This window comes from Ochotona curzoniae, unplaced genomic scaffold (genome assembly GCF_017591425.1).
Source record: "Ochotona curzoniae isolate NIBS_2020 unplaced genomic scaffold, NIBS_Ocur_1.0 contig_430, whole genome shotgun sequence".
Classification (NCBI taxonomy): Eukaryota; Metazoa; Chordata; class Mammalia; order Lagomorpha; family Ochotonidae; genus Ochotona; species Ochotona curzoniae.
Genome location: NW_024466219.1, coordinates 10,732,640 through 10,749,709, shown reverse-complemented (window position 1 = coordinate 10,749,709; position 17,070 = coordinate 10,732,640).

The following is a 17,070-nucleotide window of genomic DNA, read 5'->3' as shown; positions in this document are numbered from 1 at the left end:
TTATTTTTATTGCAAAGTCAGATATATTGAAAGGAGGAGAGACAGAGAAGATCTTCTGTTGGCTCATTCACTTCTCAAGGGCTGCAATAACCAGAGCTGAACTGATCCGAAGCCAGGAGCCAGGAACCAGGAGCTTCTTCCGGGTCTTCCACAGGAGGGGAAGTGGGGGAAGCAGAATGCGGGTTCCTAAGACTTTGGGCCATCATCTACTGCTTTCCCAGGTCACACGCAGGGCACTAGATGGGAAGTGGGGCTGCTGATACATGAACTTGGATTGCAAGGTGAAGATTTTGGCCGCTAGGCTATCACACAGGGCCCACCTTGGAATACATTTAACCAAAGGATCTGTATGATGAAAACTACAAACCACTAAAGAAAGAAATAGAAGACATAAAAGCATGATGTATGGTTCTTTTGGTCTCTAGTTGGTTTATTTGTTCCATTATTTTAGTTATTTCTTTTTTCCTGCTTATTTTGGGAGTGCTTTGCTAGCTCCTTCAAACATATGGTTAGCCCACTTACTTGGTGCTTTCCTAATTTCTTGACATAAGTACTGATTAAAATGAACTTTCCTCTTCACACTGCCTTCATTGTGTCCCATAAGTGTTCATGTACATGTGACGCCTTCATTCGCTTCAAGCAATTTCTTTAAATTTCCTCTTTGTTTCCCTCCATAGCCCATTGCTCCTTTAGCAGCTTATTATTCCTCTTCAAGTATCTGCATGTCTTCTGGGGTATTTTGACTTGGTGGTCTCCAGTTTCACTCCATGATGATCTCAGAAGATGCATGGTATGATTTCAATGTTTTAAAAAATGTGCCAAGGCTTGTTTTGTGAGCTACGATATGATCAATCCTGGAGACGTTTCCAGATATTGATGAAAAAAAGAAGTGTCTTCTGTGTCTGTAGGATGGAAGGTTCTGTATATACCAAGTCCATTTGTTTTATTGTCTAGGTGAGCTCTTTTGTTTCCTTGCTGAGTTTCTGTCTCTTTGATCTGTTCATTGAAGTTAGTGAGTCTCCCATTTTTATTATATTGGATTCTATTTCTTCCTTTAAATTCATTTTGCTTCACAGAGTAGGTGCCCTGGCATTGGTGCATATATAATTATGGTGATTTCTTTGTGCTGAATGGGTCCCTTGATCCTTACCTGAATCCCTTCTTCATCTCTTTTATGCTTTTCATGTCAAAGTCTATATTACTTGATATAAGAATGGCTATATCAGTTCATTTTTCCTTTCCGTTAGCCTGGAATGTGCTTTTCCATCCTTTCACTTTAGGTTTCTACATATACCTATTGGTGAGCTGTATCTCCTGTAAGCAATAGGTAAATGGGTTTTGTTTTTTGGTCCAGTCTGCTTATACATGACATTGGATTGATGAAGTTAAGCCAACATCACCTTAATACCAAAGCCTGATAAAGACAAAACAAAGAAATAGAACAACCAACTGATGAACATAGATGCAAAAATCCTCTACAGAATACTAATCAGCAGGATCTAACAATACTTCCTATCATTCATTCACCTGGACGAGGTCGGATTTATCTCTGGCAGATCAATAAATATGACACACCACATGAAAATTGAAAAGTAACAGTCATATGGTCATCTCAGTATATGCAGAGAAGGAATTTGAAAAATTCAACAAGATTCCATGCTAAAAGCAAGATAGACATAGAAGGAGCATTCTATAACATAATCAAAGCAATATATGAAGAACTCAATGCCAACATCATACTAAACAGGAAATGACTGGAAGCTTTTACGCTAAGATCTGGAACTAGACAAGATGTCTACTTTCACCATTGCTATTTGACATAACATAGGAAGTCTTTGCTACAGCTACTAGACAAGAAAATGGAGCTAAAGCAATTCAACTCAGAAATGAAGATTTAAAATTAAAATCCAGTTTGCTGATTCTATACATAGAAAAAACCAAAAGACTCAATCAGGAGACTACTGGAACTCATAAGACAGTTTGACATGGTAGCAGGATACACAATTAATGAACATAGATCTATATAATCCTAGGATAACTTGTTAAATTAACATCATGGCTGAGAAAGAACTTATGGATGCAGTCCCCTTTAAAATATCAGAGAGGAATCTTAAATACTAGAAAGAAACTGAGCCAAAGACATATTAGAGTTCTGTGATGAAAAAAATTGCAAAACACTAAAAAAACATAAAAGAAGACATTAAAAGATGGAGAACTTTATTGTGTTCCTGGATTGGCAAGATTAACATGTCAAAAGCAATATACAAATACACTACAATCACAATCAAAATTGCAACAACATTCTCATAGATAGAAAGTTGATAGGAAAGTTCTTCTGAAAACACAGGAGACCATTGATAGCAAAAGCTATCCTGTAGAGTAAAACCAAGCAGGAGGACCCAGAATCCAGACTGCAAGACACACTACAGAAGACTGTGAGCAGCACAAACTGTAATAGCAAAGCTATGGGAACAACACAGATGTCCTTTGAAAGAGGAATGGATAAAGAATTGAGGTACATCTACTCTGTGGAATACTACTCAGCCATTAAAAAGAACGAAATTCTATAATTCTATCATTTGCAACAAAATACGCCAACTAGGGACCATTATGTTCAATGAAATAAGTCTATCCCAAAAGAGAACTATCATATGTTCTCTCTGATATAAGGCAACCTTCATGCAAATGCAAGTTTGACAGATATACAGATAAACATGTGCATACATATATTCATCTAGAGGAACTATATAATGGAGGCTAGGATGCGAAAAATGAAGATACAATGCATGATGCATCTCCGTTCCCAAATAAATCATGGGCTCCCAATTAAACTGCTAAATATTTTTTACAATAGGATGCTGGACTTTCTACCATTGTCTAAGCCTGCAATGCCAGAATATGCTTACATAGCGCAATGAAGGACTATTGTTGAAGGATTATACTATTGTAACATATGAGAAAACAGTTGGGATGGGGAGGAAGGAGAAATGGGGACGATGGCAGGGGACATACCTGAGCCTATAGAATGGCATCATAAAAAGGAAAAATTTTTAAAAAGATGAAAATATTTGATTATTGTTGCTGACCTTTGTTTATAGTCCTAAAGAATCATGGGTTGATTCTTGCTGTGTGTTAATATGTTTACCTAATGGAGTGCTGAGCCAATGATGGCAAAGTACAATGAAAATCTGCCATTGCAAAAGGAGAAGAAAGAGGAAAGGAGATGGGTGAGGAATGAGAGCGGGAGGGACGGTAGGCTGGGATGCATCACAGTGCTTCTAAATCTGTCTCACAAAATACATGAAATCTATACCCTTTAGATGAATAATAAATTTTTTTAAAAATGAAAGACTACCAAGTTAGGCACTGCGTTGCTAGACTTTTAGGAGTCTCTAGATGAGTCTCTTGGCAGTATCCTATCCAATCTTTGCACCTGCAGTTCTGAATGACTAATCATTTGCCAAATACACCAAATTGTTTCTTTCACACATTGTTCTTTCTGCTTCCAATGTTCTTGGCTGCTATTCCAGTTTACTCAACTTTTTCTTGCCTCTTGAGACGACTCTGCTATGGATTCTTTCCGGAACTCCTAATGTTATTTGTTTTGCCCCTTTTTGGTGCTTCCTTAACAACAGGTCTAGATTTATTTTACTATTCATCATGCCATACCACCATTCTTAGTTATGTTTACTGCCCTGCTTATGTGTTTTGTCAAGTGAACTTCTAAAGCTCAGTGACAATTTTGAATGGCTTTATGTCCCATCTTATCTAGCTTGGCAATGTTCGTTAAACATCCATGGAAAGAAAGAAGAATAAATAGATGAAGTCTTTGCTACCTAGATCTGGAAGAACTTACCTGAAACAAATGAAATCAAGAGATCATATTTAAGGCCAGCACCGTGGTGAAGTGGGTTAAGTCACCACCTGTGACACCAGCATCGCTTTTGGTGCCTATTTATGTCCTGGATGCTGCACTGCCGAACCAGCTTCCTGCTAGTAGCAGAAAATATGTGAAAGCAGTGAAACATGGCCCAAGCGCCATCAACATGGGAAACATGAAAGAAACTCCCAGCTGCTACCTGGTCCTGCCAGATGTTGTAGGTATTTGTGAAGTGAGCCAGTTGAAGTTAGGTATCTCTAGATTTCTCTCTCTTCTCTCTCTGTAACTCTGCTTTCCAAATAAACAAATAAGTAAATCTAAAATAAAGATAAAATGTTTATCATCAAGTCTTTGTTGGCAAACACTTTGTATTACTATATATATGGGAAATTTATACATACAGCTATATAGTGAATGACAAATTTTCTGCTTTGCTTTTCAACCAGAAAGTAAGTACTGCCCAAGTTGGACCCCACAGTTCTAGCATGTGCACGTGTTTCTGCATCTGTGTGAGAGGGGAGGGGATTCCACAACAGGGCGACATACGTCCTGAGGAGACGTTCCACCTGTAGGGTTTCATTAGTTCCTTCTCCATCGATGATTCAACAGCTTGTGCTTATTGGACTGTGCATACATTTTACATATATTAATATGTAATTGTAGACAACCATAGTTTTCTATTGCATCTATCAATCTATCTATCTATCTAATTTCACATCAATGCAAGCAAAAAAAAATCCCCCAAGGTCAAAAAGGTATGTTCAAGCCATTGTTTTTTTTTAAAGATTTATTTTACTTTTTTATTGGAAAGGCGGATATACAGAGAGGAGAGACAGAGAGGAAGATCTTCCGTCCGATGATTCACTCCCCAAGTGAGCGCAATGGCTGATACTATGCCAGTCCGAAGCCAGGAGCCTCTTCCGGGTCTCCCACGCGGCTGCAGGGTCCCAAAGCTTTGGGCCATCCTCGACTGCTTTCCCGAGTCACAAGCAGGGAGCTGGAAGGGAAGCAGGGCCGCCGGGATTAGAACCAGCGCCCATATGGGATTCTGAGCGTGCAAGGTGAGGACCTTAAGCACTGCACCACCACGCCAGGCTGAAGCCATTGGTTTTGTGATGAAAAGTTAACACACATGAAATTCTTCTAATTGTGTTTAGCGTTATTGACTAGTAATCATTCTTGTAAATGAGGTTTGACAAATAGATTTGACTTAAAGCATCATTTTTAATTCCCTCTATTTCCAGGCATTTGTGCCAAATTAGTTTTTGAGAACAGCATTTGTGTAGGTTGAGTATAATTATGGGCCAAAATTAGTAATTTAAAAACAGTCACAACATGAAAATTTTTTTTAAAAAAAGTTACAATTCAGCCAGTTAGAAAGCACTACAGAGAGATGACAGTTATTGAATGAACCAAGTGTCCTTCACCTGGAGGGCCGCTGCACAGGCCATCCCAAACGTTCATTCTTGCCAAATGAAACAGCATTGTTTTGGATCTGTGCTGACTTTATTTTTCCATTCACTCTCATTAAAGGTTTTTTTGTGTTGTAGAAGCTGAGATGACAGCAATCACCTATACTTGGGATTCAGTGTGAGCTTTAATTAGATCCTGTTTTGTCATTTCCGTGGAGGGAGTGGTCTGTGCCACCAATTCTGTAATTCACGCCTTTCCAGCTATTGTCATCATGGCTTCTTCTTTCTTTTCATCAAATTTAACTTAATTTTGAAAAAAAAAAGTTGAATGTAGATCCCCACCCTCAATAGCTCATGCCGCAGGTTTTTAGCACTTAACTAGAATTCCAGTTGTAGCAATGATGCATCCTGACAAAATAAAACAAAAGTAACCTGGCTGATGTGCAACGATACAAATGTTTCCCTTCTGTGCAACGTGTGACTAGGGGCCCTGGCACGCAACAGCTTTGTAAGATTCTTTAACACATTTCTGTGCTCTGGGTTGTTACCCGCACCTCACAACTAATAAATAATACAACTCAGCTTAATCATAAATGAAAAGGACCGCTTCTTGAGAAAACTCTGGTATATACCCCCTGGGAGATGTGATCCAATTTCCCCAGAGGCAATCGCTTATTTTAGAGAGACTCTTCAAGATATATAATTTTGTTTCTTGATTCTATGCAAAGTAAAATTTAATTTCATATGACATGGGAACAGATGCACATGAAGGAAAACTGTACACCATTCATGATGTGCAATTGTATGTGCAGGACTTAGTCCGGGTGTGGGACAGCAAGCGGGAGGTGGAGAGGCATCAGAATTATTCTTCTGCAGTTTCTCTCCATCACACAGGCTTGGAAATCTGCAGTCACAGAACAAAAGCAGAGGAAAGGACGCGGATGGGACTTGATTCACTGGGGGAGGGATTGGACATCCACGTTGTGTACAGTTTGTATGCAGTCAGGTGTTTAATGTAAAAGTGTCTGCATCTTGTTGAATTCAATGATGTGAAGAAGTATTCATTATATCTTATAATCACTTATCAGTAATTTTTTTATTTATAGACACAGAAATTACATTAAAATGTAAGATTTTTTTTCTTCCTGCATTTGTGAGAGCTGGACTAGCATGAAACACAGTTGGCCTGTTTCAATTTCTTTTAGGCTGTCTCTATGGAGACATTTTGACAAAATTAAAGGCATAAAAAAAATCAGTCAAGAAACAGATCTGTTCAATTCCACTCACAATCTTTCTCTCTCCCTCCACGACCGTTTTATTGGAACGAACGACTTTCATGTAGAGACAGCATTTTAATGATCTTGACTATTTATGGAAATATGCTACCACCTTTATAAGAGGTGTACTTAGAAACAGTAACAGTTTCATGGGAAAACATATATCAATGTGGACATTGTTTGTGTATGATTTTTGAATAAGGGTACTTTGTTCCAAAAAGAGTGCAAGAGAAATTACAAAAGGCAATTCAATTGACATAAATAACTGAAAATGAAAAAAAAAAATCAACCCAAATGTTTTAGGCCTGAAGATATGTAAACCACAACTAATTTTTTTTTTTATATAATTTGAGAGGCATGGTTACAGAAAAGAAAAACAGAAAAAAGAGAGATCTTCCATCCACTGGTTCACTCCCGAAAGCCAGAGAGGAGGTGGCCTGAACACGGGAGCCAGGAGTTTCTTCCAGGTCATCCATATGAATGCATGGGCCCAAGGACTCGTGCCCTCCTCCTGCTGCTTTCCCTGGCCAAAAGCAAGAAGGTGGATCAGAAGAGGAGCAACCGGACTTGAACCAATATGCTGGCACTGCAGGGGGAGGAACAGCTTGCTATGCCACTCTGCCAGCCCCCACAATTTTTTTTTTAACAATCCTTACTGTAGCATATACAATGCCAAAGTATAGACTCAGTAGAGTAAGATTACACTCGAACTTTGAATTTCTCAGGTATTCTTGGCTGTTTCGCTTTTAACGTGAGAGAGAAGTCCGATTATGAGAGAAGTTTGATTATCTGGTGTGGTCTCCAAAATATTGTCAGAGCTCATTACGGCAATTGATGCTAACATTAAACAGTCTTGAACATTCTTGCCAGAAATGACACTACCGCTCAAGACCACACTCACTGACTAGAAGAAGGCTTCTCTCTGGAAAGCACGGCTTGTCAAAGATAAAATATTTTGACATGCTTGCATGCCTGAAGTGTAAGCTCCATGTGAATCACAAATTGGAAGACTAGCTGTGGCTACTAAATGTGTTCATCTTGCTCCTTCTCAGCTGTCCTGGAGACTGACAGAGCAATTTGGTTGCATGCTTGTGTTCCAAACGGCAGCCACTATGATTAACTTCTAGTTGAAGGGAACGTTTCTACTCGATGGCAGATGCTAGGACTGTGACCTTGAAACATAACCTGAAGAGCAAGCTCTCTAATGAAGAAGTTCAAGTTCTGAGAGTAAGATTTTAATATTTGAATTTTCCATTTAAGTAGGAATATCACTAGGAAATGCCATGAACTGTCTGGTGTTGTTGGTACTCAGTTCTTACAGAGACTTTAAAATCGTCACACTTCCATTATTCTTAAATAATGGAATCTGAAATAATTCATTTTATTTTCTTGAAAGATCAATCAGAAAGCACAGAATGATCAAGAGAAGACCAAGGATGGAAAAGAGACAGAAGGCAGATGAAAAAAAAATTACTGTGATTTAGAATTTTGCAAGGGTAAATATTAAGTACTGATCTAAGGTATCAAGACCCGCCAGAAACAAAGGGAAAAACATGGCAGGAAAACCTGGGAATGCAGGGCTATCATATGGATATTTTATCCTTTTTAAGCCATTATGCAAAGATTTTATGAAGATCTTAGCAGAAAATAAAATCTCTGGTAATGAAAGCTTCAAGAAAGAGAATGGAATCAGTTTCCTTCTCCTATTCTTAAGTTTCAATTTTAATTTTTCCTTACTTTTTTTTCATACATAGGACGTTTACATTACTTGTAATATAAATTTACACATTTTATTCGGTCTTCACTGAAGATGAAACAACTGGTAAACATATTTTCACTTCATCTTCAGACTTTCTAATGGCTGTGAAATACTGTTACCTGGTTAAACTCATCATTCATTCACTCATTCACTCAACAAATTCATTTGGGTACACACACAACCCATGTTCTGTTCCAGGCAGTGCGGAGACAACAGAGAATGCAAGGCTCAAAATTTGTTCTCATGGATCTAACATTCTAATGGGAGACACAGAAGGTAGGCGAATACATAGAACTCCAACGGGAAGGGTTTTGCTTTAGAAAAAAATTAAACTAAAGATCGCTCTGAGGTGAAAACGCTTAAAAACAAGCATGGAGGAGGGTTGAGTGAAGTTGTGGAAACCTCTTGAAGGAGAACATAGGGTGGGTGGAAGAGGAAAAGCAGAAGCCCTGAGATGTAATCATTGGAGAAACCAGCATGTCAGCTGAAGGATTGTGAATCAATCACACACACACACACACACACACACACACACACACACACACACACACACACGAGGACAAATGCTTGGGCCTGGGGCCGGGAACATATAATAAGGATGTCAGATTTACTCATGCGTTGGCATCACTGAATGTTTGGGAGCAGGATTTGATACAAGCCACCCGTGAGTGTTTTGTGCAAGGCTGATCACAGAGGTGGAGACGTGAGAGAATGCTGGAATCCTAGGGCTGACTTAGATATACTAAATAAATTATTGACCGACTGTTCAGTTAACCCACTTCTGCTTCTTGCATTCACATACGGACAAATGTTGCAGTCAGCACATGCTTTAGCAGGATGTGAGCATTTAAGAGACTGTATGTGAGTCACACAAAGCCATCTCTGTGGGTGTCACGCTTCAATAACAAACAGTCCAGTAGCACCCTGGAAAGGAAAGGTGCACTTTGTGTTATCATCAAGTGTCATGTATGGAAGCGCGCAAAGAAACAGTGCTAGCAGGAGCTGGCTCCACAGGTGAATCCTCCACTTGCAAGCGTCAGCATCCAGTGTGAGTGTCGGTTCATGTCCTAGCTGCTGCACTTGTGGACCAACTCTCTTTCGTGTTTTGGGAAAGCAGAGTATGATTCAAGTCTTTGGACCCCTGCACTCCTATGGGAAGCCTGGAAGTAGCTCCTGACTCCCAGCGTTAGATCAACTCAGCCTTGGCCAGTGGGGCCATTTGGGGAGTGAACTAGAGCGTGCAGGACCCCTTTCTGCCTCTCCTTCTCTGTAAAATCTGCCTTCCAATAACAATAACTAAGTCTTTAAAAAAAAAGAGCTGTATTAATAAATTCTAGAAGAGGGAAAGTTGTAGAAGAAGATCAACATGGTTTATTTGCCACTCTATTCAGGAATATTTGACATTTATTTTAAATTGCACGAATTATTTAAAATATTTTATGCATAGTATTTTAATCCCATAACTAATAGGTATTATTACCCTCTTTCTGTATGAAGGATATGCTTAGACTGAATTCCCAAGAGAGGAAATAGTGTGTCCCTAAGTGTTTTTAAATCACTATTGTCTACATATTGTGCTTTCTTTGATGTCACTACAATCTTTTAACCTTGTTTTTCAGATTTTACCGTTTTATAGGAAGCTGTGGACGTTGGCGAGTAGGTGGACCAGACGCGACAGGGGTCATTCACCTAGATGAGTTATTCATGTGAACTGACATTGCTTCTCGGCCTTTTGGCTAAGATCAAGTGAATGTGACTTGACAGAAGCATAGTGTTATATAGGAAAATGAACATGGACTTCACAGACATTTAGTAAACTTCTATTTGAAATCCAGGGAAAGAGAGAGCAAGGAAGAGAGAGAAAGCACGAGGTGGTCGGTTACTCTTTGAATGGTCACAAGAGCAACACTCGGGCCAGGTCAAAACCAGGAGCCGGGAGTTCAACACAGGAATCAGATTATGGTATCAGGGGTGCGTGTACTTGAGTCACTTCCTGTTGCCTCATTACCTCATCACGAGGGTCTGCATGAGGAGAAAGTTGGACTTGAGAGTGGATCTGGCACTTGGATTCAGGTGCTCTGACATGGGATGTAAGTTATCTGAACCACAAACTTAACCACTACAAAAATTGTTCAGCCCTGGTTATTATTTTAAAAAAATAAACATTGCTTGGGGCCAGTGCTGTGGGATAGAGGAATAAGCTGCTGTTTGCAGTGCCAGCATCCCATGTGGACTCCAGTTCTAGTCCTGGCTGCTCCATGTCCAACCCAGCTCCTTGCTAATGCGCCTGGGAAAGCAACAGAGGATGGCTCATCATCTTTGGCCTCTATACCCACACATGTGGGAGATGTGGACGATGCTCCTGTTTCTTTGCTTCAACCTGGACCAACTCTAGCTGCTGTGGTATTTTAGGAGTGATCAAGAGGTGGAAGACTTCTCTCTTTAAACAGAAGTTGGAATACTCTCTCTATCTCTCTCTGTCTCTCTATCTCTTTGTGTCTTTCAAATAAATAAAAACAAATCTCAAAAAATGTAACATAGTTTATGACAAGCACTGACCAAAACATAAAATCACATAGGATAACACTAAAAAAAAAAAACAAATCAGAGAATTTGAAAATTATACAATAAAGACCAGCATGCAGAACTGGATAATAGCATTGGTTGGTTTTCTATCTCATGGCCTACTGAAGAGCTGTTGAGGTTTACCTTCATTCTATGCAACACTCAGTGCTTCTTGAGTACATTTTCCAAGTATGATCCTAACATCATGTTCAACAGCTAATGTCAAGACAGGACCACCCACAACAAAGACTTGGAATGCTGCCAGCTCACCAACCTGCTTTAATACTGCTACCAATTCAGTTCTGCCAAAGCACATGTGTGAGCAGGGCCTAAAAGACAAACAGGTGTGTCTTTAAGCAGGAAAATAATATCCCACTCTAGCCTAAAAAGACGCACAAAAGACCTTTCAGCAAATGACCAAAGTCATTGCCTTTCAGCAGTAGCTAGGAAGCAGTGATTACAATCAAAGCCTGCAGAGCGATGGGGGAGTTTGAGGAATCAAGTCACTGTGCAATCAAATGGACAAAGCCAGAGGGGTGGAGTTATACTCCGGGAAAAGCCAGAGAGCATCATGGTGATAGAGGTGAGAAGACCTTCAAGGTGATTCCTAACTTCAGGAAGCTTCCCTGTCAAACATACACTAGAGGCTTGTGTCCCATTGGCAACAGTCCACCATTCCAGGACATTAAGGGATATTAGTACATGCTTGGATTTCCTACAGAGGAACTTCTAAGATAAGATCATGAATCGCGTGTCTAGAATAAAAGCCTGAATGCCCTCAAGCGCATGATCTGGAGTCATCAGAGGAGAGGCAGTGGTGACAGGCAGGGACCAAGAAAGAAAGAAACTGAAAGGGTTAGAAAAACTAATGGGGGACAGAACCATGTGGGGATAAATCTGAAAGGTTAAATTCCAGGGAACAGGGCAGTCAATTTAAAGGGCTAACATGGCAAAATTAAAGAAGCAAAGCACTTAGAAATCAAGAAATGTGTAGATAGCATTTTAGAACTCATCTCAAGAGAGAAACACAATGAGTAATTACAAAGGAAGGCCACTAGCAGATTCAGAGGCGCAGAAAGCCTGCATTCAGTATCATCAAGACGAGAAGAAAACATGGGCCGTCCCAGGCAAACACACAGCAGCTTCCTAACAGTGACAAGGGCCGAGAGCATCTCTGATTGGAGGAGTCTACGATGCATTCTAGGGCGACTCGGATAAAAGCAACCAGAGAGTCATTTCCAGGACTGACTTTTTGATTCAGAAACTTTCCCCTTGGAAAAGATAATTAAGAGATGCGTTTATTTTGATGCAAAAAAGCCAACAAAACAAACTTAAATCTACATAAAATTTTCTTCTCAATGTGAATTTTTCAGAACTTTTTAAAGGCACTGTGTAATATATAATGAAAGCCTAGGAGTAGACATTCTTATCTCAATAGCTGTTTTACTTGATAACTGTATCTACAGTGGCTGCAAGAAGATGGTGGCTTTTAACAGACAATAATCTGAAAGGCTGGAAGAACTATGTAAAGCTCTGAATTATGCAGCCAGTAAAAAATTGTCTCATCCAAAGCAACCTGGAATCAAGGCAATCAAGCAGAGCAGGAAAAAGAACCACTAAGGTCAGCATCATGGTCATTGTCACATGTCCCCAAGCGACTGGCCAGTGGCAGGAAAAACAGAGAGTTCCCACGGAAGCCCATCCTGTCAGCAAAGACAGCAAACATGGCCAGCTGGCTCCAGTCAGAGTTGCATCTGGTCTACCAGGGGCTGTTTGTAAAAGGTGAACAAAGATGTACCTTTTTTTTTTTTTAAGCAGATTTTCAGGTAAGCCTTTCACAAAAGCAGTAGAGCACAAAGTTTCAGATTGACCTGCCTACTAAATAACTGAGTTGAAACATAGAAAGATAATAGGTATATTAAACTAATGTTTAACCAAGAAGCTAAAAGTTGTTTGAACAGAGCAAAATAAATAATCTTTAAATGTTAGAAATGTTCCATTTAGATGTCCTCATATTATAGGCACATTGTTTAAATTCAATGGAAATGGAAGGTGCTTGCTCCTGGAAGCGTGGGCAGAAGGGTTCATGGTTTTGATTAACCTGTCTGTCCCGAGGCAGTTGTTATTGGTCTTGGCTTGGCTGAGCTCCCGATGTCTTTGACAGTCAAGGGTTTATTTCTCCTGAAACATTTCTGAAACATTCATGTCTTTCAGATAGTTTTGGGAGAAGCCTCGTATCTGGAAGCCTGCACACACAGGATTAATGATCACCGAGGGGGAGAGCATGGCATTTCTTGTTAAAAAGTGAGAGATAAAGGTTACAGTAGCTACTGCTTTACCTAAAGAAAACCAGGACTTTTGAAAACCGGTGGATTAAAACAGATCGGTGGTTGTCCAAAGTCGTAGCCTTTCTGGTGTTTTCTTCTGGGAGTCAGTGCATATCCAAAGTCATGAACATACGCTTCCCGTGTTTTTGATCTCTAACTCATTAAAAATGAATTGTCCACTCCATTGACACACACATCAGTAAGACGCATGCACTTTCTGTTCCCAATTGTCAACGTCTTCCATCATGTTAGAATGCTTTTAACATTTCAGAATGGCTTAAATTCATTAAAAAATGTTGCTAGACACTAATATAAAAGTTCTCATATACCCTTCTCTGCACTTCTGTTATCATCCCCTGTTAGTATCTTTGTCAGAATTAATGAGCCACACCTTGCTTCAGCTATTATTTAACACAAATTCCTGTTATTCTTATTCTTCCCACCCCCTCAGTCTCTGGTGATCAACATTCTGTATTTATAACGGGTCCTTTTTACATTTAAATTTAATTCCCACTTATTGGGGAAAACCTGCCTTTCTGTGTCTTGCTTATTTCCCTCAACACGGTGTTCTCCAGTATTAACCATTTTGCTGCAAATGACAGGATTTCATTCTTTTAATAGTTAAGTAGTGTTCCATTGAATGAATATATGCTATATATATATATGATGACAAACACCTTGAGCCAGTCTGTATTTTGGTTATTGTGAACAGTAATGCCATAAATACAGAATAGCAGGTGTCTTGTTGATACAATTAGTCTGATCTCTTGGTGATAACCAGTAGCAGGATTGTTGGATCATATGGCAGTCCTGTTTCTAGCTTTTAAAGAAATCACTTTGGCTATACCAATTCACCCTCCCATCAACAGTATAGAAATCCCCTCTTTCTCCACATCCTTTTCAACATTTGCTTCTTATCTTTCTTTTTGAAAACAATTGTCCTGGGGCCAAGTGCTGTGCCTTGTGGCTACTGTTCTCACCTTGAATGAGTCGGGATCTCATGTGGGCGCCAGTTCTAATCCCTGCAGTCCCGCTTCCCATCCAGCTCCCTGCTTGTGGCCTGGGAAGGCAGTCGAGGATGGCCCAAGGCCTTGGGACCCTGCACCCGCATGGGAGACCCATAGGAAGTTCCTGGCTCCTGGCTCCAGATCGGCGCAGCACTGGCTGTTGTGGTCACTTGGGGAATGAATCATCAGATGGAAGATCTTCCTCTGTCTCTCCTCCTCTCTGTATATCTGATTTTGCAATAAAAATAAATAAATCTACAAAAGAAAAGAAAGAAAGCAATTGTTCTGAGAGATGGCAGTGAATTTTTTCTTTTAAAAGTTATAAAGCAAGTGATTTCAAAATCAGATGTATTGTTTTATCATAAGAAGTCATATTTAAATATTAGTAGTTGGTTTCAAACTTGCTTCACTAAGCAAGGCTAATGATCCCAAGATCTGTTTTCTGTTTTGTTCAGATACTTATGCCCATTTGTCACCATTCAATCCTTACAGGCTCATGATAGGATTAAAATCTTGAGAAATTACCTTTATGCTCTGAGTCACTTAAAATACAGAACAGAAGTTCACACTTTTGATGCAGTATTTTTCCTGCAAATATATCCTGTGATCTCATTACAAGGATGTACACATGTGATGCATGGCACTAGTGCACAGTTATCAGCTCCCCGTGCCTGGAATTGTGCGATTCTGAATGTGTTTGGTTTGAAAGACTTCTAATTGCTCCCAGCTGAGTTATAGCATCACTACCAACAGAAAGACATTTCCCACTTTCCGATAAATGCTTGGTTCCCACTCCCATCAATGCAGGATTCAAGAAAAGTGCTTCCAAAAGTTTCACTGTCGCGTCAACTAACTTACTCTGCCATTCCCCAAACTAGCACTTGGAGGAGGAGTGCTCTGAGAGGTTTCTGTGTTTCCAACACCAAAGGTCACTGGGCTGTTTGAGAGTTAACATCCCAAAGCATTTTATATAAACACGAACCTGCTGACTTTCTTCTATCCCAAAGTAGCTGCCATACTAACTGAAGCTGAAATGTGTATGTTTCTCTTTAGATATGGCTGCTGGAAAGATTCCCAGCGCCTCTCTGAAAATTACACAAAACCAATAATAGGATCCAGCCAAGAGGAGGCTTGTCTTTTCTTTTCAAGGGTCCTGGGGTAAGGCCCAAGCCCTTGGAGATTTTCATGCAATGTTCTCATCCAAGTTCCTTGGAATCATTCATTATTGGCTAAATTCTCAGCTTCAATTTGATGTGGTTAATTAGCAAAATGTTAAACTGCTTATCAAAACCTACATATCTAGGGTTATAAATTTAGTACCCATAGGGTCCCATGCATTCTTTCCTGTGGGATTGCAGATTGACAAGAGACTTTGAATAGCATGCCAACATTTTTAGTGCTGACAGATACAAGAAAAAAAAATCTGGCAAGAGAAAAAAAGTCAATATTTTTACCCTTAAATAAAGTATTTCTTTTCAAAAATTGGTTTCTATAATCTGATGTGATTGCATTTTAAATTCTTATTTGCCTGTCTTCAAAAGACACTTGCCTACAAGCACAATTAGTATCCGTTTAGTAGTCTTAGATCAAAGGTATCAAAGCACGGAGATCTGGTTTTTATATAAAAGTCTGTTCCTCATTAGGCACATGGGCCCCAGTGCCGATCTTGTGCTCAGCAGCCGGCAGTTGCCTGTTGTCCAGTTCACACAGGAGCTGCTGGCCACAGCCCGCTCAGCGAAGCTCCGCTCCTGGTGAGACAGGGCACAAGACGTTGTGTCTCATCCAATTGCACAACAGAACAGCCTTTATGTGTGTGTTTGTTTTTTTTTTTCAAGGAAGGGCAGAGTGTATTCTTTCTGAAATATAAAAACCAAGTCTCAGATACAGAGTCCTGGGACAGCTTTTGACAAGACCTTGATCGTGTCCAACATGCTGGTTGGGATATTCAGCCCAGGAGCAACACTGACTTTTCTTCTTCTAGGGGTGGTTGCTTGTTTAGAAGAGTTTATATGAGAAGCAAGATGGATTTAAATTGCTAACATCATTTATTTATGAAAGTCAGTAGATATTATTCCAAAACTGACTGCTCCTCTTTTCCTTCTTGGTGAAAAGCTGACACTAAAGGTCTGGGATCATTTGATAATGTCTCCATCAAATGGTACACAGGGAGACAGGGTGGACCCAGAGAAGCAGCATACTGCCCAGAATGGCTCAAATATCAGGAAATATCTCTCTGATCAGGGGCCGTACCATTTTTGGTCATAAGAAATACAGACTTAGTGAAGTAAACATATACACCAAAAATTCAACAAGCTCATGGGAAATGGATTTAGGGTGCCAGCATTTAGCCCAGCTGATAATATAAACTTCGCTGAAGATCTCAGGTTGCCTTCCCACCTCCAACTCCTGACTGTGGCTGATTGTACACAGAGTCTCTGGGAGGCTGCAGTGATGAATCAAGGTACTGAGTTCCTGTACTCCAACAGGGGACCTGGACCCAGTTCCCAGCGTCTGACTTCACTCCCCACATTTTGGGAGTGCCCCGGATGATGGCAGTCCCCTGCGGTGGACGGCGTCCCGATGGTCACGGAAAAGCCTGTGTTCCACTCCGCACCCACGGCTGCTCCAGTTCCTACTGGAGGGGTGAGATTTGCTCTTTCCCAAGCAGGAAAGGGACTGAGCAGGGACCTCTCCCTCTGAGTACAGAAAATAAGAAAAATAAAACAAAATAAATACTGAATCGCATGTTTTATTTAAAGATGATTTAAAATGAAATACCATGTGACTTTTATACAAGTTACCAAAGCTTTTTAAAAAATTCTATTTCTTTTTGTTATTATTTT